At 36.7% G+C, this 24,713-nt stretch overlaps 1 long non-coding RNA gene across 3 annotated transcripts; it reads left to right on the forward strand.

Annotated features, from left to right (window-relative positions):
* Window positions 1-1,186: 1,186 nt before the first annotated feature.
* Window positions 1,187-24,713, forward strand: LOC112641220 (uncharacterized). 3 transcript variants are annotated; one of them, XR_003124557.2, is made up of 3 exons: window positions 1,187-1,230; window positions 19,396-19,495; window positions 23,461-24,713. It is a non-coding gene; the product is annotated as an uncharacterized LOC112641220 (long non-coding RNA). The 3 variants fall into 3 exon arrangements; XR_004804371.2 differs by having other exon boundaries at window positions 1,221-1,299; XR_004804372.2 differs by lacking the exon at window positions 1,187-1,230 and adding an exon at window positions 12,226-12,378.

Raw genomic sequence — 24,713 nt, forward strand, 5'->3', positions numbered from 1 at the left:
CATTCATGTGTAGGCTCAACCTCCAGAAATTCTGAGTTAATTGGTGAGCTGAAATAGGGCATGACTAAAATTTATAAATTAAACAATGGATAAGATAACACATAGACAATAACAAACTGTGAAGGAACATTATGGCATTCTCTAAAACTCGAGTGAGAAAATTTAGGCAAATGAAAGAAGTATTCGTGGAATAATGTGGAGCTTTGGTGGCAGTTGAAATGTAAATGAAATCAAGAATTATTTGAATGAATTCATTAATGGCAGAACTAAAGACAAGAAAAATAAGCTGGAAGGTAAATATAAATGTATAAATTCTCCATTCGCCCTCACCGCCCCCACCACCCGCAATGAACATGTAGTAGCTCAGAGCCATGCTTTGTAACAGAATACCAGATTGGATTGTCTAGTTTGATAATTTCCATATTGTGATGTTGAAGTGAAAGGATGAAAATATTATTTGGAATAGATATCAAGAAAAGCCATTCTGAGGATGCCTGGGTGACTCAATGGTTGAGTGTCTGCCTTTGGCTCAGGGCATGATCTTGGGGTCGGGGATCGAGTCCCACATCCGGCTACTTTTGGGGAACCTGCTTCTCCCTCTACCTATGTCCCTGCCTCTCTCTCTCTGTGTCTCTCCTGAATAAATAAATAAATAAAAATCTTAAAAAAAAAAGAAAGAAAAGAAAAGTCATTCTGTAATGGTGGGACTTGAGATAATTCTTAAAAAAAATAATCGAGAGGAAGCGTGAGAGTGAAGGGGATAAGAAATTTCAAGACAAATGGCAGATAGTGAGGGGAAGACAGGGAAGAACAGCCAACCTAAGTAATGGGTCTTTGTTACCACACATTTGTGGAATTAAACCTTCCAGAGAGTTGAGAGAGTGTAGTAGTTAAGAGGATAGGCTGTAGACCAGTGCTGTGCAATAGAAATATAATGGAGACTAATGAAAAAATATATAATAGTCACATTAAAAAGGCAAAAATAAACAGGTAAAATTAATCATAATGATATATTTATTGAACCCAATACCGTAGACCTCCTTTATCCACAGTTTTACTTTCTGTGGTTTCAATTACCTGCCGCCAACCATAGTTTGGAAGCAGATGATACTTCTTTTTATGTATCCTCAAAAGTCAGTAGTAGCCTAATGCTGTCACAATGCCCATGTTATTCACCTCACTTCATCTCATCACACAGGAATTTTACCATCTCACATCATCAAAGAAGGAGTGAGTACAGTAAAATAAGATATTTTAAGAGACAGAGAAAGACCACATTCACATAACTTTTATTACAGGGTATGGTTACAATTGTTCTATTATTAGTTATTGTTGTTAATACATTACTGTGCCTAATTTATAAATTTTTATCATAATTATATAGAGGAAAAATCAGTATATCGAGGACTTGGTACTATCTGTAGTTTCAGGGATCTACTAGGGGTATTGGAGCATATTCCCCATGGACAAGAGGGGACTGCTGTGTATTCAAATATCATTTCAATAGTAGTCAATATAAAAAAGTATCAAGGAGATATTTTACATTTTTTTCAAAGAATCTGATGTATATTTTACACTTATATATAGCACATATCAACTTGGAAGTGAAATTTTAATTAGAAATACTTAACCTGTAGGGGTGCCTGATTGGCTCAGTTGGTGGGGCATGTAACTGTTGATCTCAGGGTTATAAGTTTGAGCCCCATGTTGGGTGTAGAGATTACTTAAAAATAAAATCTTAAAGAAAAAAAAAAGAAATATTTGATCTGTATTTAAATTTTATGAGATTTATATTTGAAAAATAATATTCACATATCCAATAACTAGGTTAAGTATCAGTCCTTAAAATTTAATTAACTTAATAAAATAATAAGTAAAGTAACACCTTTGGTTTCTTCATTGCATTAGCCAAATTTCAAATGCTCAAATGGACACATATGACTTTTGGACAGTGTAGCACTGATTTTCAAAACCAGCCTACACCTACTACTTTCTAGTTATTTAGGCATGTCACTTAGCATTTCTAATTCTTAGCTTCCTTATTTATAAAATAGACTAATAATATGACGTATATCATAGGGGTTTTTTGAAGGTTAAGTCAGATAATCAGTGTAACACACTTAATATAGTGTTTTATACATAGTTTGTGTTCATTGTCGGTTATTATTTGACAATTAGGTATTTGGGGATTGGAACCAGTCTGAGATTGGAAATATGTCTTGAATGTCCTGATTTTGAAGTGAAGATGGGAGATTCCAATAAATCTAAATAGATTAGAGTTCAGGAGAGAGACTTTGGCCTAGAGAAAACACAGAGAATAAACAAAGTTTTGTTGATGTTCCAATGACTACTATTGTAGTAATCATTCTCTTTTCTCTCTTTTCTACCAGACTGTGAATTATTTGATATCTCTTAGATATGGCTGGTAAAGTTTAGAAACGGAATTTTTAGTTTTATTTTATTTTAACTGCTTGGAATTGTGCCTGCACATAGTAGTGGTTTAAGAAATGCCTATTGAATAAACAAATTGAACTTCCCAAAAGATTAATTGTCGCAAGAGAATAGAGAATTGAAAACTTAAATATTTTAGAAGACTTTGGCCAATTACTATTGGATTATATGCTTTTTAAGTAATGACAGTTCAAATTAAAACGTTGGCATGCTTTCAGATATACCTTTTGAAATGGATAAAAAGCATCAATTTTGTGTTAAAAGTTTGGTGTATAAGTATTCTGAGATGTTAAAAATGAAATTACTCTCAAAAAGTCACTGTTTTAATTCAAATTATTAGTCTTTTTGTTTGTTTTTCCCCCTCATTATTTGCATTTTAAGGTAATCTTTATGCTCTTGAGAGTTTGAAGATTTGAAAGTCATATGAAAGGTACAAAAAAAATTACACAGCATTCCTCCTTCCTAGCAAATCTTTCTCAAGAGAGACACGTCAGAGAATTCTATTAGTGGACGACAAGAAGGCAGTCTAGTTAGTGTGACGTCGCTTCCCAATTTGGTGACATTTTCTATAGCATTCTTCAGGCTATCTCATTTGACACTTTGGAACAGCTGCCAAGTCCTTTCCTGCTCTCTGTAAACAAGGTTGTCACTCACAGAGCATTCCCGTTACCTCGGGTAGGGAATGGAGGTTAATGACTTTGGAAATGGAAAACAGAATAACCATCAAAAAGACTTTTAATGTCAGGAGAATTATTGGAGAATAATTGAATCAAATAAAATAAGAATATAAATAGACCATATTACAAGGCACATTTGTTAAAAGGTTTCAAATCAGTTGAAGTTTTCTGTTACCTAGGAAGAGTAATAAAAAGAAATAAAATAGATTGAAAATGGTTACCCTTGAGAAGCTATTTCTGACTTTTTGGCAGGGTTCCCCTGTGGCTGCTGATGCCCATATAGTTGTGTCTCATTCTTACTTTCTTTTCAACTTCAATTCTACTTTACAAGTAAGACTTCTGATAGTTTTCCCCCCCTTAGAATATCTTTGATTTATCATTTAGTTTAGTGGTTAAAGAAATGAGACAAGTCTCTGCATCTGGGGAAATGCTGACATTTTTAGGCTTCTGCTAGGTGGCCTTTTAAGGTCAAATACTCTAAAAGGAATCAAGAGCATTTTTTTGGGGACAGATCGTGTTCAACCTGAATCAAAAGGTGCTGAAAATAGGAATTAGAAGAGTAGAAAAAGACTTTTAGGAACAAAACACAACCTCATACAAACATACACAAATATGTGGCTGGTGGAGATGGGAATGTAGTAATTTTGCATTATTGTTTTTAACAAATTTCTTAAATGCAAGGCATACTGATAACATATGTACTGTTTGCAAAAGAATGGTCAGGTTACTTATACAAGTCTTTTGATTTTGTGGTTCTTAAACTGAAAATTCTTTGATTTAATGAATCTCATATAGCACTGTCATTATTCAACAAATATTAATGAGAGCTTAATATAGTCAAAGTACTATTCTAAACACTGGGTTTAGGATGAAGAACAAAAAGATATGGTTTGCTTATGTAATTTACAGTCTAGTAGGGGTAGAGAGGCAATTGACAAGTAAATACATTTATAATTATAATTCTAAAGAACTTATAAAAGAAGAATAAGAAGGGATCTGGTCAGGAAATTAGATGATATTTAATTTAAAATATATAAAATCAGAAGAAATCATCAGTTAAAGAGCCTGGTAGATGGGACAGGGGTGAGGGCTCACTTTAGACAGATGAAATTGGGGAAATTTGTTATGTAGCAATAGATAATTAATATACCATGATGCTCTTTCCATTCTACAACCTACCTCTTAAAAGACTTAAAAGGAGAGTCATTGGAGTATTCCAGGTAAAAGATAGTACCATAGCTGGTACTATGTTGACAGCATACAGCATAAAGTGCATAGGTTCAAGACACATTTTGGAGGTAGTCTGTAGAAAACTTCTTGGATTGAATATGGATGAAGATCAAAGGAGAAGGCAAAATTATGTGTAACACTCTATTTTCAGGCTTGAGTATATAAGTGGTTGGGGATGCTTGGGAGAATAATTTGGGAAAGAAAAGTTCTGCTTTAAACATGTTAACTTTAATATGCATGAATGGCAAATAGAGATCTCAAGTTGACAGTTGGATATATGAATCTGGGGGCATAAATGTGGAATTCTTTGGCATGTATGTGGATTTTCACATGTTGGGAGTAGATGAGCAACTTGCAGGAGAGAGAGGAGATGTCCTTGAACTGAGCCCTGAGAAAAGGCAACGTTTGGAAGACAGGCAGAAGAGGAAGAGACAGGAAAGAAGCCTAAGTGGAGGTAGCCAGTAGAAGTAAGAGGGAGTGTGATATTGTAAAACCCCAAGGACAAAGGGAAGAGAGTATTTCAATAAGGAGAGAGTGATTACCAGATTGAATGTGAGATTGAGTAAATTGGGGCTAGAAAAATATCCACCGAATGGGGCAAAACATGTGGAATTTAGTACCAATTGATAAAAGTAATATTAATGGAATGATGGTGTCAAAACCCAACTAGAGCAGATTAAGTAAAAAATGAAAGTTGGCAAAACAGAGAAACCAAATATCAAATATGCTTTGAGAGATTTTCCCTCGGAGGATCAGAGAAATGGGATATCAGCCAAAGGGAGATATGAGATAAGGAGAGAATATTTTCAGAGAAATGGGATTAAGGCATCCTGATAAACTTCTGAGATTAATATAAAGAGAGGTTGTAATTGGTAACCCAGGAAAGAGAGGTTGAAAAATATTGGACATAAAATCCTTGAGTATTTAAGAAGAAATGAAGAGCAAAGCACACATAGAAGCATGAGTGAGACTTCCATTGTGGCTATAGATGCAATTTTTTTGGTAGTTTCGGTGGAAGAAGAGTGATTAAGTCTTGTCTGATTGCTTCTATTTTCTAGTGAGGTCACTGAGAATGATGACATGTAGAGAGAGGAGAAGAAGACTGAGAGCCAGATGCTGGAGCCTTCATTAAATGAAGGGAAGAGGCCAGGGGAACAGTGGATGTCAGTCATAATGAATTTTACTGTGAATATATTTTTCTTCTTGTGCATTTTGCTTCCATAATGTACAGGATAAAATATGTTGATTTCTTCTCTGTATTTTCCCATCTGGCTCCTTGTTACATTGGGAGGGTCTTGGGAAATTAATCAGAATTGATTTAGAAAAATAGGTGACATTGTTTGCAGATAACACAGCAGAAGGTAGTGTCCACAGTACCAGTTTGATTTAATGAACCTTTGGAACCTGTGATTGGATTTAATTACTCTGGTAGCAAAAGCAGGAACAATATAGCTAAGAAGTTATCCTACTTTGGAATGCTATACCTTGCTCTCATTGGGTAGCAAGATCTCCTAATCAGATTGAAAAAAATTACACAAATATTGTGATATTTAATTTTCCTCTCCTTAATGGAGAAATGTAAATCAAAGTCTTACCTGAACAAAGAAATTGAGATTTGAGTTTTAACCCATGTAATCTGGGAAATCATTGTAATTATTTAACAGTTCTCAGATAAGAAGTAGTTTTTATTTTTATTTTTATTTTTATTTTTTTTAAATTTTTATTTATTTATGATAGGCACACAGTGAGAGAGAGAGAGAGAGAGAGGCAGAGACATAGGCAGAGGGAGAAGCAGGCTCCATGCACTGGGAGCCTGACGTGGGATTCGATCCCGGATCTCCAGGATCACGCCCTGGGCCAAAGGCAGGCGCTAAACCGCTGCGCCACCCAGGGATCCCAAGAAGTAGTTTTTAGAGTGTAAAGAGCATAAAGGGTGTATTAGTTACTGTAATAGCATAATAAATTTCCCCAAAACCTGGTAGCTTAAAACAATGTATTATCACACTATTTCTGTGGGTCAGGGATTCAGGAGGGACATAGCTGAATGATTCTGGCTCATGTTTCTCATGAGGTTGCATCAAGCTGTCAACTGAGGCTGTCTGTACTCTCATCTGAAGGCTCAGCTAGGGGAACTTATGCTTCCAAGCTTACATATGTGATTGTTAGAAGGCCTTGGTTCCTCTTACGTGGACCTCTCCATAGGTTGCTCGAATGCCATTATGACATTCACCTAGCTTCTCCCAGAGTGATGCAAGAGAGAGGAGGGAATTATAAATGGTTGTAAATACCAGAGAGAAGGTGAGAATCATTGGGGGCCATCATGTAGAGGCTGGCCTCTACAGATGGTGTATTAGGTTTCTACAATACATGGTATCTTTATCATTTGGCTGTGTGACCTTGGAAAAGTTAGCTAACATTTTTGAGAAGCAATTTTTCTCATCTGGTGGGTCTCTAGTAATCTTTCTCTAAAAAAATTATCACCCTATTCCCTAAAACTTGTTTACACACAGATGGTTAAAAATGAAATTGTAGTTCTCACCTATCTTCTTAACTCCTGTGTTTTTTGTTGTTGACATCAACAACATTCGCAAGATTATAGGAGATTTATAAGGAAATATGTACTAGTCAGTCCATCATAGGAAAGGGTTTCTAAATTTTGTGAAGATAGTTTAAGTAGAAGATTCCAGTAAATACTGGAGGAGAATAGTAAAACCACTGGAATAAGTGATATTTAGGCTTCTCATACCTTTAAAAAAAATAACAACTTTATATCTCAAATAATTCACATGCCGTGTAATTCACCCATTTAAAGTGTACAATTTCATGGTTTTTAACATATTCATAGAGTTGTGCAACCATCATCACTATCAATTTTAGAACATTTTCATCCTCCAAAAAGAAACCCGCAACAATTAGCAGTCACTTCTTGCACTACACCCCAGCTACAGGCAATCAGGAATGTACTTTCTGTCTCTACAGTTTTGCCTATTCTGGAGATTTCTTTCTTTTTTCTTTTTAAAATATTTTATTTAAATTCAATTTGCCAACACATAGTGTAACACCCAGTGATCATCTCGTCGTGTGCCTTCCTTAATGCTCATCACTCAGTTACCCTAATCTCCCACCCACCTCCCCTTCTGCAACCCTTTGTTCCCAGAGTTAGGGGTCTCTCATGGTTTGTCTCCCTCTCTAATTTTTCCCCACTCAGTTTCCCTCCTTTCCTTTATGGTCTCTTTCACTATCTCTTATAGTCCACATATGAGCAAAACCATATAATAATTGTCTTTCTCTGATTGACTTATTTCAGTCAGCATAATACCCTCCAGTTCCATCCATGTCGATGTGAGTAGTAGTTATTCACCTTTCTAATGGCTGAGTAATATTCCATTGTATATATATATATATACACCACATCTTCTTTTTTTTAAATTTATTTATTCATGAGACAGAGAGAGAGAGAGAAAGAGGCAGAGACATAGGCAGAGGGAGAAGCAGGCTCCATACAGAAAGCCTGATTTGGGACTTGATCCTGGGACTCCAGGATCACACCCTGGGCCAAAGGCAGGCTCTAAACCACTCAGCCACCCAGGTGTCCCATACCACATCTTCTTTATCCATTCATTGTTGAAGGACACTGTGACTCCTTCCACGGTTTGGCTATTATAGACATTGCTGCAATGAACATTGGGGTACAAGTGTTCTGTTGCTTCACTACATCTGTATCTTTGGAGGTAGATACCTAGTAGTGTAATTGCTGGGTCATAAGGTAGCACTATTTGTAACTTCTTGAGGAACCTCCACACTTTTTCTGGACATTTCTTATATACTGAATCATATAATAGGTGGTTTTTATAACTGTCTTCCTTCAGTTAGCATGTTTTCAAGGTTTATCTATGCTGTAGTATGTATTAATACTTCACTTTTTATTGCTGAATAATATTCTATTGCATAAATACACCACATTTTATTTATTTATTCAACAGTTCTGATGGACATGTGGGTTGTTTCTATTTTTTGGCTATTATGAATAATTCTGCTGTGAACATTCATATATAACTTTTTGTGTGGATATATGTCTTCATTTCTCCTGGGTATATATTTAGGAGTGAAATTGCTGGTTCATTTGGTAACTCTATGTTTAACATTTCGAAGAACTGCCAGAACTGTTTTTCAAAGAGCCACATCATTTTGCATTCCTTGCAGCAATGTAGGAGGACTCCAATTTCTCTATATCCTTGCCAAATGTTTTTTTCTGGTTTTTAAAAAATTATTATAATCATCCTAGTAAGTATGAAGTGGTATCTCATTGCATTTTCCTAGTGTCTAATAATGTTGAAAATCGTTTCATATGCTTATTGATCATTTTTATATCTCCTTTGAGGAAATGTCTATTGAAATCATTTATCCATTTCTAAATTGGGTTATTTGTATTTATTGTTCAGTTATAAGGGTTCTTCATATATCCTGGACATGAGTTCCTTATAAGACTTGTTGTCTTATGGTGGTATAAGACATAAAATTAAGGTTCAATATCATGTGTTGTCTTAACATCTGGAAAAATTGGAAAGGCTTTGAATAGTCTAACTTCTCATTCCTCTTCCAATTCCGCTCTCGTGTATAAGGTCCATTAGCCAAACAACCTTTAATATCAAGCAGAAGGAATGTGATTCTTGCTTATTCTTGAATGGCATGTTTCAGTTTCCTGCCAACTCATAGATTTATTCAGATAAACCAATTGCATCCTTTCTTGGGAACCACGGCTAATCCTACCTTCTTGATGCTATAAAATTGCCCTCCACAGCTCCTATTGTACACTCAGTTCCTGAGTTCAACTCCCATGTGGCCCTACTTGGCATGGTATCCTTCTCCCAATGGACTGTGTCTGTGATCAATGAACAGCTGTCAATCTCATCTGCTTTGTGTCAGGTGTTGAATGTTTGGCCATCCTCATAACTCTAGGGCAGGAGTCCCTCTCTCACTAATGAGACAAAGAGGAAGCAATCAAAACATATTTATAATTTGCATTGGTTTTTCATTTTCTGTGTGTTACTTTTCACTTTCTGCATGGTATCATTTAAAGGACATGTTTTTATTTTCTGTTTTGTTTTGTTTTGGCCACTTCTGTTTTCGGTGTCATATCCAAGAAGGCTTTGCTTAACTCAGGGTCACAAAGATTTACTCCTATGTTTTCTTCTAAATGTTTAATAGTTTTAGCTCTTACACTTAAGCCTATGCTCCATTTGGAGTAAATTTTTTGTATGTGGTGTGAGGAATGGTTTGAACTTCATTCTTTTGCATGTAAATATGTAGTTGTTCAGCACCATTTGCTGAAAAGAGTATTTACCCTCCATTGAATTACTTTGGTAGCCCTGTCAAAAATTGCTCATTATCTTTTGAATAATTTTTCTGCTTTTGAAGTTTTCATTTTTGAGTCCTACATCTTCAGCAAAGAGTCAAGCCATAAGTTAATAACCTGTCTTGCAGCTAAACTATAACATGTATTCTAGGATTCAACCATCAACAATACCCATGACAGACTAATATAGAAGGGAGCAATATGAGCAAATAGGTTTTAGTATAGCCTCCTGCTTGCTGGAGCAGTGGTGACAGTGGTCATAGTGGTTTTCTCTAATCTTTGGTGAGGCCATAGCCCTGGCAATTGTTCTTTAATAGGCCAGCCACAATATGGTTTTTGACATTGTGCCCCAGCTCATTCTTGACCCCTGTCTTCTAGGTCTCTCAACCAACACTTCTATGGATTATTATATATATATTTTTTGCTTTATCAGCCAGTGTCAAATTCTGTTGCTTACAATGAAGAGTCTGATCAATAAGCATGCTAAGGAGAGATAAAGTAGATTACAGGTAATAAATTGCACTTTAGTTTTGCATAGAACATGACTCTGATGAGCCCTACTGGCTTTTGAGGTGGAAATGTAGAGGACATCTTACAATAAGTAATACCTGGTTTAAACCAGTCAGATGCAGCCCTGGGTATTCTGTCCACTACTGAATTATAGAAAAGTGATAGATTCTCCAGTCTAAAATTACACAGATGCTTTGTATTTTCCTCTCTGACTAGCTGTGTTCCATTCTTTTCATGCTTCTAATGTTTAGTTCTATCCCATAGTTAGGCCTATATGGTGTTCTTAGTCCTGGTTGCATATACTCCATGATTTGACTCTCATCTCCTTGAGGAATGGGACCCAGATGGAACTCTTTGACTCATCATATCTGAATTGGCTTGTTGATTATCCCCTGAAGACCTAATCCCTTGCTTCAGGTTGTTTGGCAGGTGGAAGGTTGGATCTGCCTCGCCCAGCTCAATCCATTTTACTCCAGTTCTCTGGATTCAAGGGCATGCCAGTTGCTACATGGAGTAGAGAGAAGTTGTATCTCCTGAAGACATGACTTGGAGGAGGTAAAACACCTACATTTGAGGGGAGATAGCACCTCTAATGAAAGAGGGTGAGAGAGCAGCAGTAAGTACCTGGCACATATAGATCTCCCCTCCTATATTCTCCTTGAGGGGGATCCCCAGTTCTACTCCAGTACCTTTCTTCTGGAAAAAGTATCAGATAAACTAGACAAATGGTCTTACTTCTTCATGGAGATGCAAATCCTTAAGTAGAGCCCATCATTTGTTAATGAATTGAAAGATTTGGCCCTTTTTAAGTCCTGTCTATGAGGGGATTAAGCTAAATATATGTCACTAGAATCCTCTATTCTCTAGAAATTCTGTATTCTATATTTTGTATTTCTCTTTACTGTAAAATCCACACCATGTGGCTCTAGAGCCATTGAATTGGGGTTGGTGAATTGGGGTGGTGTTGGAGCAAAGGAGGAGAGAGATTCCTCCAAAGCTCATGAAGCTGCTAGGATTGTCCTCTTGCTGCTGTAGGTTTGCTGTGTAATGCAATACTTCTGGTTCCTAAAATGGAGATGTATTGCATATTCTCTATCTATCCTGGAGAATTGAATTCTACTGTCATTTTCTTTTTGTCTCATAGATGGTCAGCTTAAATCTTTGCCTATGTTGTTAAAAACTAGAATCAGTGTGAACAGTGTCATTGGGAAAAAGTTAGACATTTTTGAGAGCATGAACCAAGAAAAATAGATTGGTAAAAGTAATGTGAAATGGTCTCTATCAAAGTCATTATGTTTGATGGGTTTTTCTAAGGCATTAACCTCAGAGGTGTCTCTGAGAGATGCTTTTAAGATACAGTGCTTTTATAAAAGAAGACAGGAGAGTCAGTGGGCTAAAAAATAGACTACAATCTGGAGGGACCCCATTTGAAATTCCTTTTCTCCACTGAATCTCTGAGATACAGTTTGCAAAGTCACTTAGGCCATCACTGCTTCAGTTTTACTGTCTGTAAATGGGACAATAGCTTCTTATATAGTTTAATAGTTTATAATTTAATATTAAAGAGCATTACACACTTATTCAGGAAAAAAATGGCAGATGGGCAAGAATGCAAAATGCATCCTTGATCCTCTTTTCCCAGCCCAGAGGAAGTAATTACTTCTTTTTGTTGCATATCCTTTGAGATCTCCAGATTATCTTTGCATTTCAAGTTTTGTCCTTTAGCAATGACTGATGAACATTGAAAATCCAACCAGATTTCACACTTCAATCTATCACCCTTCTCTTTCTTCCTGAAGTAAGTTCAATCATATCAAAAGGTCAGCAAAATTAGCATGAGAAATAGACTTCATGTACATCACAAAATTGTTCAATTGTACCACATGAAGTGGGTAAAATTTCAAATGTGAATATATATACCTAGTACAACCGCAATGGCAAACATTAATCTTGTGGAACCTTATAGAATATTTACAAGTGGTTCTCAATTAACAGTGTATCGGAAAATAACGCTACAGGACAACACAAGGAGGAGTAAAGCAAGTTCCTTTGCTAATGGAAAAAGTCTCCTAAAATAAGTTCGAGAATTGGGAAAGATCCCTGTCTCTGTGATGCTGCTGAAGCCAGCCAGCCAGCCAGCCAGTGTTGACCACGGTAACTCAGTGACCACAAAGTCTGGTCAGTCCATTTAAATCGTTGTTGCCTTTACGAAGTGCTGATACCTCCTAACCTGCCCAGGGACATAGAGGGCCTCTCTGGATTGGTTTGTTTGTAAGGATCTTTGTGGAGACGCAAGTGGGATCCTTCTGGTACCATTACCTCAGAGTGGGGAGGGAGAGACTAAAATCTGGATGTCTGAGGTGGCTTCTCTTAGTTACACTAACTGCTCATGGATTAGGACCTGGTTGCCTAGGAAAGAAAGAGGCATGATGGAGGTGGAGTGAGTGGGGGAGATTTTACACAGAACACTTTCTTGTGTATTTGAGTTTTAAACTGTGTATAAAAATCTATTCCAAAAACAAATACAATTTAACATTGAGAAAAATTAAAATACAAATGGCAGTAAAAAATTTGGCATTTCAGGTGGAGGTTAAATTGCTATGTAGAATTTTAAAATCTTATATGTAGTTTAGTTCTCTTGGAAGCATTAAAGGATTATAGCAAAATATTTACATGTGGAAAATTCTACTTCCTATAATATTCCAGATTAATGAAAAAAAAAAAAAACAACTAGAGATGTTGCTTTTGTAGCAGATTGTATTCCAGAACTCTTGAGTGGCTCAGTTGGGTACATATCTGACTCTTCATTCTGGCTCAAGTCATGATCTCAGGGTTGTGAGACCTAGCTGCATATCAGACTCTGCACTAGTGTGGAGTTTACTTAAGATTCTCCCTCTCTCTCTCCTTCTGCCCCTCCCCACCTTTAAAAAAAAGGAAAGATTGTATTCCAATATAGGTTCTATAGCCCCAGGATTCAAGTCACCCTAAGTAAACCCATCAAGGAATACAGAAAGATATCCTCCAGTTGAGTTAAGAACTAAGCCTTCCTCCATTGAATGAAATGTGTTCTATGTTATCTTCTCCACAAGAGAGGGATTTTCTAATCCTAACTATGTGTTTTTATTTTTAAACTTTATAATGAGTTTTAAGGCTAATGAACAATTTTTGATAGTCTTTCAGAGATATTGTTTGTCTCGGTTCATTAGGCTAGGAACAATAGCATTTAGAATGTTGTTTATTTTTCAAATGGGTAATTTATATTATCTGTAAGGTTTTGATACATGCAACTAGTGGTGCTAGATTGGAGTCTATAGTTTTTCCACATAGTAGATTGCATCGATACTTAACAAGGTATTAATGTGACTGCACTGATAGTCTGCATTTATCCAATGACCTGTATCTATTTTCCAAATATTTTGCATTTTGTTTTTAATTTAGGCAATGGGTAAACTTACCTGCTAGAAAACATACTTAAAATAGACTGTATTCTGTTAACCTTTTTTTTATAATAAATTTTTTATAGCTTTGGGCAAGTAAACATTTTGAATTTTCTACTTACCTATTAATTATTGAGATATCATGAGCATTATCCAGAAGTTAATAACTAAAGGAGCATATGAAATGGAATTGTTCCCATGTTAATTATCCAAGCTCAGAGTAAACATGCATTTATCATGTATTCTTTTTGTATCCACACGCCTTTGCAATACTAAAATTAACTTGATTTTATATATTTCTGAAATCTTTTCTGATCTCTTTCTTTTCATTATAATTGTGTCCCTTTTGTTCAAGTATTCTGAATCTATCTGTGTTCTCACCTTTTGTTCTATTTTCCTCTGGGTCAACCATATCAACTGAAGGCTTGTAAGCCCATCTTCCTGGTTAAATCTCAGTATAGTTAGAGGAAACAATTTTCAACATTCCTGATTTCTGCTTTTCTCTCCAAACTGCGAGAGACTCATTAATTTATACACTTGATATCTTTATTCTTAAAACAGTAGCATACTTAATAGGATGCAGCACATTTAATGGGACATAGCAATCAAAATTTCCCTCTTATTTTATATTTTTCTAAGCTGTTTTTATGATGAATGATGGCAACCATACAGTAAAAATGCACAAAGCATAAATATACAGCTTAATAAATTATTATAAGGTAAAACAGTATATAACCATCACTCTGGTAAATAAACAGAACATTGCCAGCACCCCAGAATCCCATTATCTGTTCCTTCCAAATCGTATCTCCCTCCCCTTCCACAAATTAACCACTCTCCTGATTTTTGTGGTAATTATTACCTTCCTTTTCTTTATAATTTCATCACCCATGTATGCATTCCCTCAATTGTAGTTTAATTTTGTCTATTTTTAAAACTTTATATAAATGTATTTTGTAAGCATTTTGAGTCTGGCTTTGTATTGGTCAGTTTCCTGGCAGGAAACAAATAGCATATTCAAAAGAAGGTTGGATGGATAGACGGATGGACTTATGTATGTATGTATGTATGAGAAAGAGAAAGAGAGAGAACAAACAGAGGAACAGCAGAGGGAGAAGCAGACTCCCCACTGAGCAGGGAACCTGACTGCAGGCTAGATCCCAGGACCCTGGGATCCTGACCTAAGCCAAAGGCAGCCACTTAAATGACTAAATCACTTAGGCACCCCTCAAAAGAAGGATTTAAAAGAGTTTCATAAAGAGACCATATATAAGTTGTGTGCAAGATTAAAGAAAATTGATGAAGGATTTTGCAGTACTCCAGGGCTAACCTTAGTGGGGATGTGGGGAGCCTTTACTGCCTATAGGCCTGCAGGGGCAAGCAGTTGAAAACCCTGTGCTCCCTATCACTGTAGGGGCGAGCCTGCTTAACAGCAAATGCAGACTTTGGCAGAGAAACCTAGCCACTATTGGTTATGCTCTGGCAAAGAGAGTCCAAAGGGACAAATATCCTGACCTCTCTTCTCCTGCCCTTTCATCTGCCTCTTATTGGTGGAATCTGACCAAAGTCCATAAAGCAAATAGCCAATTTGAAGAAGTCCTTACTGCTTGGGCTCCTAGGCACAGAGATTAGCAGAGAAGGAGGGACAGTGGACCTGGAAGTGCAAATGGAGCCCAGTAGAGACAAATGTGTCCAAAACAGGCTTCTCTTTTTTGACCATATTTCGAGAGACTTATTCACATTGTTATATATAGTTATATTTTATTTTCACTGCTGTATCATGCTCTATTATAGGAATATATTATTACTTATCCATTTTATTATTATTATTAATTTTATTTTATTTTGGATTTTATTTATTTATTCATGAGAGACACAGATAGAGAGGCAGAGACACAGGCAGAGGAAGAAGCAGGCTCCCTGTGGGGAGCCTGATGTGGGACTCTATTCTGAAACTCACACCATGAGCCAAAGGCAGATGCTCAACTGCTGAGTCACCCAGGTGTCCATATCCATTTTATTATTGATGAATATTTTGATTGTATTTTGCCTTTGGCAATCATAACTAATGTCTGCTTTTTGAGGCACATAGGTATGGTTTCTATTGGGTATATACCAGGGAGCAGAATTATTGGAAAGCATATTTAATTTTAGTGAATAATGACAAAGTACTTTGTTGCACTGATTTATACTCCCACAGCAGCTCATGAAGATTCTGTTGTTCTGTAGAGTTGCGAATCTTAGGTATTGTCAGTATTTTAAATTTTAACCGTAGTGGTATGTGGTATATTCTGTTTGCATTCCTTTAAACACTAATGAGTTCACTCGTTGTTTATACTTTCACTGGCTATTTGGATAGCCTTTATGTTCTACTTTTTTGTCCATTTTTCTTTTTCTTTTTTTCCTAATATTTTCTTCTGTAATTCTCTTTCTTTTTGAAAATTAGTACAAAGACATTTCTGCCTAAATGTTTCCTAATGTGAATATTATTACTTACCAAAATGGACTCCCACTCAGCATAACTTTTATATATACACATGTATAAGCTTATAAATATATATATATGAAATATATATGTACTTCATGTTTCAAAGTATAAATCTATATATTTCAAAAGTTTTGTTCAGAGATTCATTTTCCTCTTGAAATACTGCAGTATGTTTCCTTAAAATTTTAGCAGCCTACTATTTGCTTTCAGAATACCTTTATGAGCTTTTGCTTTTACTTTTTTTTAAAAAAAAGTAGATTCTACACCCAGCGTGGAGCCCAACATAGGGCTCAATCTTGCAACCCTGTGATCAAGGCCTGAGCTAAGATCAAGAGTCAGACACTTAACTGACTGTGCCACCTGGGCATCCCTTTTGGCTTTTACTTTTGAAATTGTGCATTTTTCTATTGCATTGTCTGTCTTTTCCTCGTATATATGTAGATTGATACATATATACATATGAGTATCTACATATATATATGTACATATATCTACATATATATGTATAGATAGATATGCAACACATATATATGTTTTATGTTTATTTACTTTATGGTTTACTTTTCCTTGTTAATAATGCATTTTTTATGGCTAGAAGCTCTAAATCTATTATAGCATTAATTTATCAACTTTTCTTTTAGAGTTAGTGCTTGTAAGTTCCATATAAAAATAATTCTTTTTAATTATTTAGATTTTTTCCCCAATTTCTCTTATAGTGTTTTATAGTTTTCTGTGCAGGAGACTTAAATATCTTTCATTAGTTTTTGTCCTATATATTTTATATTTTTGACACTATTGCAAATAGTATTTTTTAAACTTCATTTTCTAAATCTTTGTTGTTAGAGAGAAGCAAAATTAATTTTTGTATATTGATCTTGTGTATAGCAACTTGTTTTCCAAACAGGAAAACAGAAAACTAAGTATTTATATAGAGGGAACTTAATGCAAGGATTTATAACATGGATGATAGAGGAATTGAGAATTGGAAGAGGAGAGGTAATGGGTCAACCCAAATTATAAAAGAATTGTAAGATGCTCTCCCCATGGATTGGATGAATAAAGAAAGGAGGTAGTTCTACTGAAACCTAGAGACCAGCATCACTTAGCAGAAGTAGAACCACAGAGAGCCTATGCAACAGGAGCTAGAAAGATGGAGTAGTTGCTGGAGATGCCACAGGAAGCAGAGGGAGAGAGAGAGAGAGAGAGAGAGAGAGAGAGAGAGAGAGAGAGAGAGAAATACTCTTGATTTTCCTGCCTCTGCCTACTAATATGTAGTCACTGCCTTCCATTGTCTGAATGGATGTAGAAGCCAGAAGACGAAAGAGATTGCAAAACTTTGTTCCCTTACAAACAGTATAGGATGGGAAAAATTGAACAAATTTCAGATGAATAGGTAGGGAAATTGATCCCTACATGGTCACTTATGGTCACATGGCTGTTAGTGGCAGAATGTGGATCAGGTCACAGACCTCCAGACTCCTAGACTAGTGGTTTTTTCACTGCATTATGTAATTGAAAGCCTCTCTCTGATCCACATGAAAGTCTGTGTCATAGCTGGTGATTATCCTGGACAGGATGAAGGTCCTAAAGCAGAGATTGCCAGGGCCTGGCCAGTCAGATGGAAGGCCAGCATAGACTCGGTGCACAACCCTCTTGATTGTCATGGCCTTTTTCTCTTTCATGGATATGACCCTGATGAGAATAGCTCTCTTTTTCCCTTGAGCAATAAAGAAAAGAAAAATACATAAAGAATGAGGCTCATCTCTCCTTGTTCACAGTACTTTCCTTCATATGCAGTACCAGTATAATGTTAGATTATGTTTACTGAAAGTACTAAACAATTTAAATTTGTTATTTTCAACTTAGAAGTATTGTATTGCCGTTTACTTGAAAGTTAAGATTTCCAAAGGACCTTGATTTATTATTTACTGTCCTTGTTGCCTTTATTCACGGCTCCCTAGGCATAGAAAATATTCAATTAAATTTTCAAGGCATGCTATTTGGTGATGGATACAGGGAGAAATTTCTATTGAAAAAAGAATGACCTCAAATTTACTTTTTTCAATATCTGAGGCCTCAGCTTTCTTCTCTTTGAAAAGACATAAGCAATTATTAAAGAAAATGTAAAATTATTTTACATTTTTCGTTTCTCACATTCCTTACTCTTCCATATTCTCACTGTTCCTAGTAAAACACAGGAGTCTTCAGATGGAAAGACTGATTCCAGGCTTCAACTTTGTTGTTTACCACTGTGTTGTTTAGGAATGTCAAGTGTCAATTATCATAAAAGAGTGTGTACTTAATTAGATATTCCCATAATTGAGGACCTTTTAGCAAGAGTGACAAAGAACTTAATACTGTTTCTATTAACCTAAACCTATCATTCTTTCCTGCTCTATAGGACAATTCTCTTTTTTTCCCCCAAATTCTTCCTGCTTTGATATCCTTATAAAGTGGGGAAATTTTAAAATCAAAACATTGGATTTACTTTTAAATTTTTATTTATCTACAAAATTAAGGGAGTAGTTGTCTTCTTTTTCTCTATGAGTAGTTTATTTTATCACTGATCTATCTTTTCCCCTAGACCAACCAAGAGGAGATGTCTTAGGAGGTAGATGTGGCAGGGGTAACTGCATGGTTTCACAGACCTCCCATTATATGTTCTGGTCATCCTCTGAACTATTTTCTCATTATTATCTCTCAAGGGAGAAGTGAGAAGAGACGATCTGCGTTGTTTGTCACGTTATTGTTCTCTAAACTGTGGTTCCATAACTAGAAGTTCCATATTATGTAAGACTTTTCATTATGTCGTGGTTCCAAAAACCAGGCTGGATGCTTTGCCTCAAAAGTAGAGAGAAGAGGAGTACATAATAATGAGTTGAACACAAAATCTAGTGCCCTTTTCCCCTATTTCATGTGGGTCACCCAGAGCCAACAATCTATAGATTTGACTCGCTATTGAGTATGTAATGGGAATGGCCCTATTACTAAAATGAGGCCACTTATGGCAATGTCCAAATTTCCATCACTTAAGCTTCTGACTCCTTGGCCAAAGACAATTTAGTTGGTCTTGCCTCCTCATAGTTCCTCCTTGTTGGTTTTGAGAATCCTCAGTGCCTTATATATCTCCACAACTCTTAGTTCTAATCATTGCCCACAGCTGCTGTGGGCACATAATCTCTTCTGCAGAACTTAAAGCTGTCCTTAGCCCCACAGCCTTTTCATTCAGTTTTCTTCTCTTCTCAGCACCGGTTCTGCTGATGCCAGGCATCCAAGGAGCCCAAGGTCATTTTGCCACACAGCTGGAGGACCAAAGATCTGTAAATGGACACATGCAAATGGAAAAGTATGAGATTCCTTTTATGCTGTACACCCACACCAGTCATAATCTCTCCCCCCATATTACACTTTCCCCACCTGTCTTGATCTTGTATTTAGCAATCAGGTAAGCAGCTCTACTTAAAATCTTGCTGTCTTCATGGAGGATGTCAGCCAATTTGTCCATGTGATCATAACATTATGAGTTGAGAGAATATTCCTTCTGAATGATATTCAGGAAGATCCTGTAAATATCCAAGTTTTCAGTGGTCTCTTTCAATTCATAAGCTGCCATTCCCCCATGGTACCATACCTATTCCCCCTCCCCCACTCAAGAGGGTTCACATGTATACAGAGCAGTTGGATGGAAACAAGTACAAGTATCTGTTAATTAAGAGACATATAAGTGAAGCTTGGGGTTGGACTGAGACAAAAGGCAGGGCAAAGACTTTTGACTAAACAAATGCTTAAAAAGATGTCACCTTTGATTAACTTCTCTCAGTGTTTCAAAATTCTGTATTCCTATGAATTATCTTGACTTTTTCATCACAATCTTAAAAAATGATTGACTCAGTACATTACCTTAAAAAAATGGTGTCACTTTGGAGGATGTACTTAGAGGGCAACTGTGGTCCTTTTTCACCCCCCACTCCAGTTACCTTCTGGACTACTCTGCCATATGTGGAACAAATTCCTATCTGTTTATCAAATTTGGTGCTAAAGTCAACTCTTAGGCCAAATTCCTTACTCCATTATGACTGGAAGTTTTAAATTTTTTGGTGCCATGAACCTCTTTGGCAGTCTGAATCCTGTGGGCCTTTTCCGGGACCACATATTTAAGTGCATAATATAAAATACAAAAGATTATAAAGAAGACTAATTGTAATGAAATACAATAACTGTAATGAAATACAGTTAACCAATTTTTTAAAATTGTGCTTCTGTACACATTTAATAACAAGATCCAGTGGCACCTCTGATAGCCAATTTTGGAATGGTGATAAAATGACATTTTGGATTAACAGCAAGAGCTATGATATGATATGAAAATATCTATTTTCTATTAGTGATAAAGTCACTGCTAACACTGCTTTGGTTTGTAATAAAAGTAAATACTATGTTGTTGTTAAAGATTAGTGAAAATAAAGATGCATTTTTTTTACTATCCAAGTTCATGGACTCCTTGGATTTGGAGTTCATGGTGCTTTGGTTAGTATGTAAGCTCTGTGTAGGGTTCCCATAGTCCTTTTTGTGCTTTGGTCTTGGTCAAGTCACTGAAGTTCATTTGACATGCTGTGATAGCTTTGGCCCTTGAAGGAAATCAGAGTTTCTGGCCTCCTGAATCAAATAGAATGTTTAACCTCTTAGGAAACTAGAGGATGCTTAATGGATACTTAGGGAAGGAGTGCTACTTGTCTACACTGATGAGAAGAATCTAGCCCTCCAGCACAAATGGGGCCTGGAACAGTGGGGAGGAGGCTTGTCATCCTCTTTTTTCTCTAGCAGTATCTTAACCCAGGTAAGTCCCTTGTAAGGATTTTAAGGCCTCTTGATGCTTCTCTCCAGGCAATAGGGTAGCCAGAACCTTACAAAGTCCCTATATCCCAACAAAACTGGATGTCTTGATGTTTTCTCACCCCTCCTTGTGCCTTCCCACTTCCGTACCTTGGTGTGTGCTGTCCCTTCTAACATGGCCCCCTTTCCATCACTCTCTGTATTTTCAGTCCAAAAGGGACTCCCGTTCTGAATTCTCATTACCTTCTCTGTGCTCATCACATTTTGTGTGGCAATAGTGTAGATATACTTATTGAATAAATTACTTTTCTTATGTTTTTTCCAGATTGTAACTCCTTAGAAGAGAGTGCTTAAGTGTTTACTTATTGCCATTTTCTCCTTAGCACTTAGTCTAGTGTCTTGTATATAATATTTTATCATATTCCAATTAACTAATTTTTAATATGCCACATGATAAACACTTAAGAAAAAAACATGGCAATATTTTGACTGTGATGATCAATACCATTCTTAATGAATTAATATCAATTGGTCTTGAATAAAGCCATTATTCACTCTAGAGCTATTCTGCATCAGACTGGACTCAGCCCAGACCTGCTGGCTATATACAACCAAGGAAGAATTTTTTACTAATCAAGTTGGTCAGGCCATTTGGTGGGCCATGTTAGGAAGGAAGGCATATCCCCCCTGCATATGGATAGGGCTGTAATTCATCCCTACTTTGGGGACTACACCATCTCAGATTGTGGTGGGAACACATGAGGGTAGATGGTGAAAACAGGAGCCTAAACAAAGACTCATTGTACTAGGGGTATTGAATGTCTTTCCAGCTATAATTTAAGTTTTACATTGACTCTCAGTCTCTGTATATTTTACATGTAATTCCCTCAGTCCAATTTTTCTCAGGGAGGTTGATTGAGTGAACAAGGTAGGGACTGGCCATTTTTCGGTCTCTGCCCATAGCATCATTAGAATTTTGCCAAAATATCACCTCTAACTTCAACGTCGCAGAAGAGGACTACAATGGAAAGTTGGATTTTAGAAGATCGTGAAAAATTGCACAATTTTATAATATTGGTGGTAGTAAGTAATGTTTGCTGTTCCAGACCATAGCAGGTTTGGGCTAGATTTTGAGATTTGTGCATTAAAAGGAGATCTGAATGACATGAAACTTTCATGATAGTATCTCTTTTCTATGTTCAGTAATGAGGAGAGCAGATTGAGCTCACGAGGGTGAGTTGGTTATACCCTGATGAGGTGATAAGAATCTTTGATCAGAACTGCAAGTTCTGTATCCAGCTCTATAGATGCTGCTGGTGGTATCATTGTGGCATTTCCAGGTGACTCTGCTCTTGGTGTATACCTCTTTCAAATGCAATAAACCTTATGTTATTTATCAGTTTATATTTTCTCTTTCTAGAGCTGTGACCTGGTTTTACAATTTATCCCATCAAATGACATGAATAAAAATCCATCAACAAAACAGAAAACTGCAAGCACAGAGTATTCATGGCATGGTTTTATAACCATGTTTATAACAAACTTTTTATTCAATAAGCCAATTTGGGGTTCTCCCCCTTCTTGGGGAGCTTTTCAGCAGGAGGTAATATCATGGAGCTTGAGGATAGGTTAAACAGCTGGTAATTTCTAAGGATTAACTCAGCAGTTTTTTTGAATGAAAGTTTCTTAGAATTTCTTATATATTTTATAAGCCTTTTTTTTGTCCAACAATGCATTTTAGGAAGCAGGTGAAACAGAAAAGAGATTGTGGTCAGTTGAAAATGAGACATTGAGGGGCACCTGTGTGGCTCAGTGGTTGAGCTTCTGCCTTTGGCTCGGGGCGTGATCCCGGGGTCCTGGAATCGAGTCCCATATTGGGCTCCTCACAGGGAGCCTGCTTCTCCTTCTGCCTGCGTCTCTGCCTCTCTCTCTCCATCTCTTATGAATAAATAAAATCTTAAAAAAAAGAGGAAGAAAATGAGACAGTGATTGCCAAGAACATAATTTTCTTCACTTGCAATACTTTGTTTTAAACTCAACGAGCTTTTATATAAGTTCATGGGCCTTAACTATTCCCACAGAAAAAAAAATTAGTTGAATTTATGTTCTTGTCTTTTTCTAAAATGAAACTGTAAGTCGTTTTCAGAATACTGGTAAAACTAGAGAACCAAATAGGGTACTGGATATAAATATGCTTGGCCCTATAAACTATTAAATGGTAAGAAGATATGCCCATATTGGTAATGGTAATAATGGTAAGCAATATGCCCATATTGGAAATGGTTAAGTGGGAAAATAATGGACTTTTCTCCACTGAACTCTATAGAAAGTTAGCCAAGAAAGCTCCAGTCTTGTATATCCAGTTACCTTTTTTGTGTCTCCTGTTAGGGATCCCAAAGGTACCACAACTCATCACACCAGAAGACAACCTGTGGTCTTCTGACTCAAACCTAATAATTTTATTATGTTCCTTCTCAGTGAATGATATCATCCTCAACCAGGGAAAGATTCTTGAGGACCAGGAGAGAAGAAGCAAAGAACCCCAACTAGGAAAGGAGGATAAAATTCTATAAGGATCCCTGCAGGGGATCTATGTGGTGCTTCCATGGCTGTGTCCCTAGGAAGTGGCTAGCTCTCAGGAGATGACTGTGTCTCTCACAGCCTCATCAAAGTTCCTGTGACCTGGAGGTAGCAATATGATAAAAGCCAAAGGAATAAAGAGCACCAGAACAATGGACAGCTTGATGGTAATGAGTGTTGACAGACAACCTCTGAGCCAGGAAGAGGACTGCTTGACACCACCTTGGAGAATAACCAGAGTGACCAGAGAAGAGAGAGCAAAGTGAAGAGTAGTGCAAAATAAACTGAAAGGGAAACCTTCTTGCTATCTGGGTCTGTCCTGATAATCTACTCAGCATATAGGCAGCAAGAAGGCTGGGTTGATTTCATCCATCATTACCCTCAGAGAAATGGTTTTCTTCCTGAAAGTGAATGCCATGGGGTCTTGTCATCTACTTGTGTCCTCCTTTCCTTCTTGCTGTCTCCCCTCTCTTCTTTCCATTTAAAGAAGTATGCCCATAACCAATATTTATTGAGGTCTTCCTAGGAAACAGAATTATCAGGCTATGCCACTTAAAACTTGTGTAGCTTTGTGTTAGTCACCTAATCAAGCCTCATTTTACTCATTAATAAAGAGAATAGTAATAATAATCCTTCCCAAGAGGACTACAGAGAAGGATACTGTCTGTGAAGCACCTATCACAGAATCTGGCTGAATACATGGTAGTCAATACAATGCATGGTAGCCATCATCATGGTTCATTGTGCTGACAGGCAATAGACATTGGGCCTGAATGGTTAACAAGCCAAGATTCCTGATTTCATGAAATATTCAGACCTTTTACTTCTACCTTGACTTAGATTCCCTGGTCTGGTATGCCTCCTGGCTAGGCTATAATACATTTCTGAATGAGTATATTCTTATACTCTTGTAATAATGTATCCAAAGAATGGCAAATGATATGTAAAGGCTTAAAAAAAGATGAACCTACCACAAGACATTTTATTAAAGCAGGAAGAAATTTTCAGTTGAAAAAATATTAGTTGAAAAAAGTATTAAGGATGCCCCGGTGGCCCAGTGGTTTAGTGCCTCCCTTCCGCCCAGGCTTTGACCCTGGAGACCTGGGATCGAGTCCCACATTGGGCTCCCTCCAGGGAGCCTGTGTCTCTGC

This window comes from Canis lupus, chromosome 12 (genome assembly GCF_003254725.2).
Source record: "Canis lupus dingo isolate Sandy chromosome 12, ASM325472v2, whole genome shotgun sequence".
Lineage (NCBI taxonomy): Eukaryota > Metazoa > Chordata > Mammalia > Carnivora > Canidae > Canis > Canis lupus.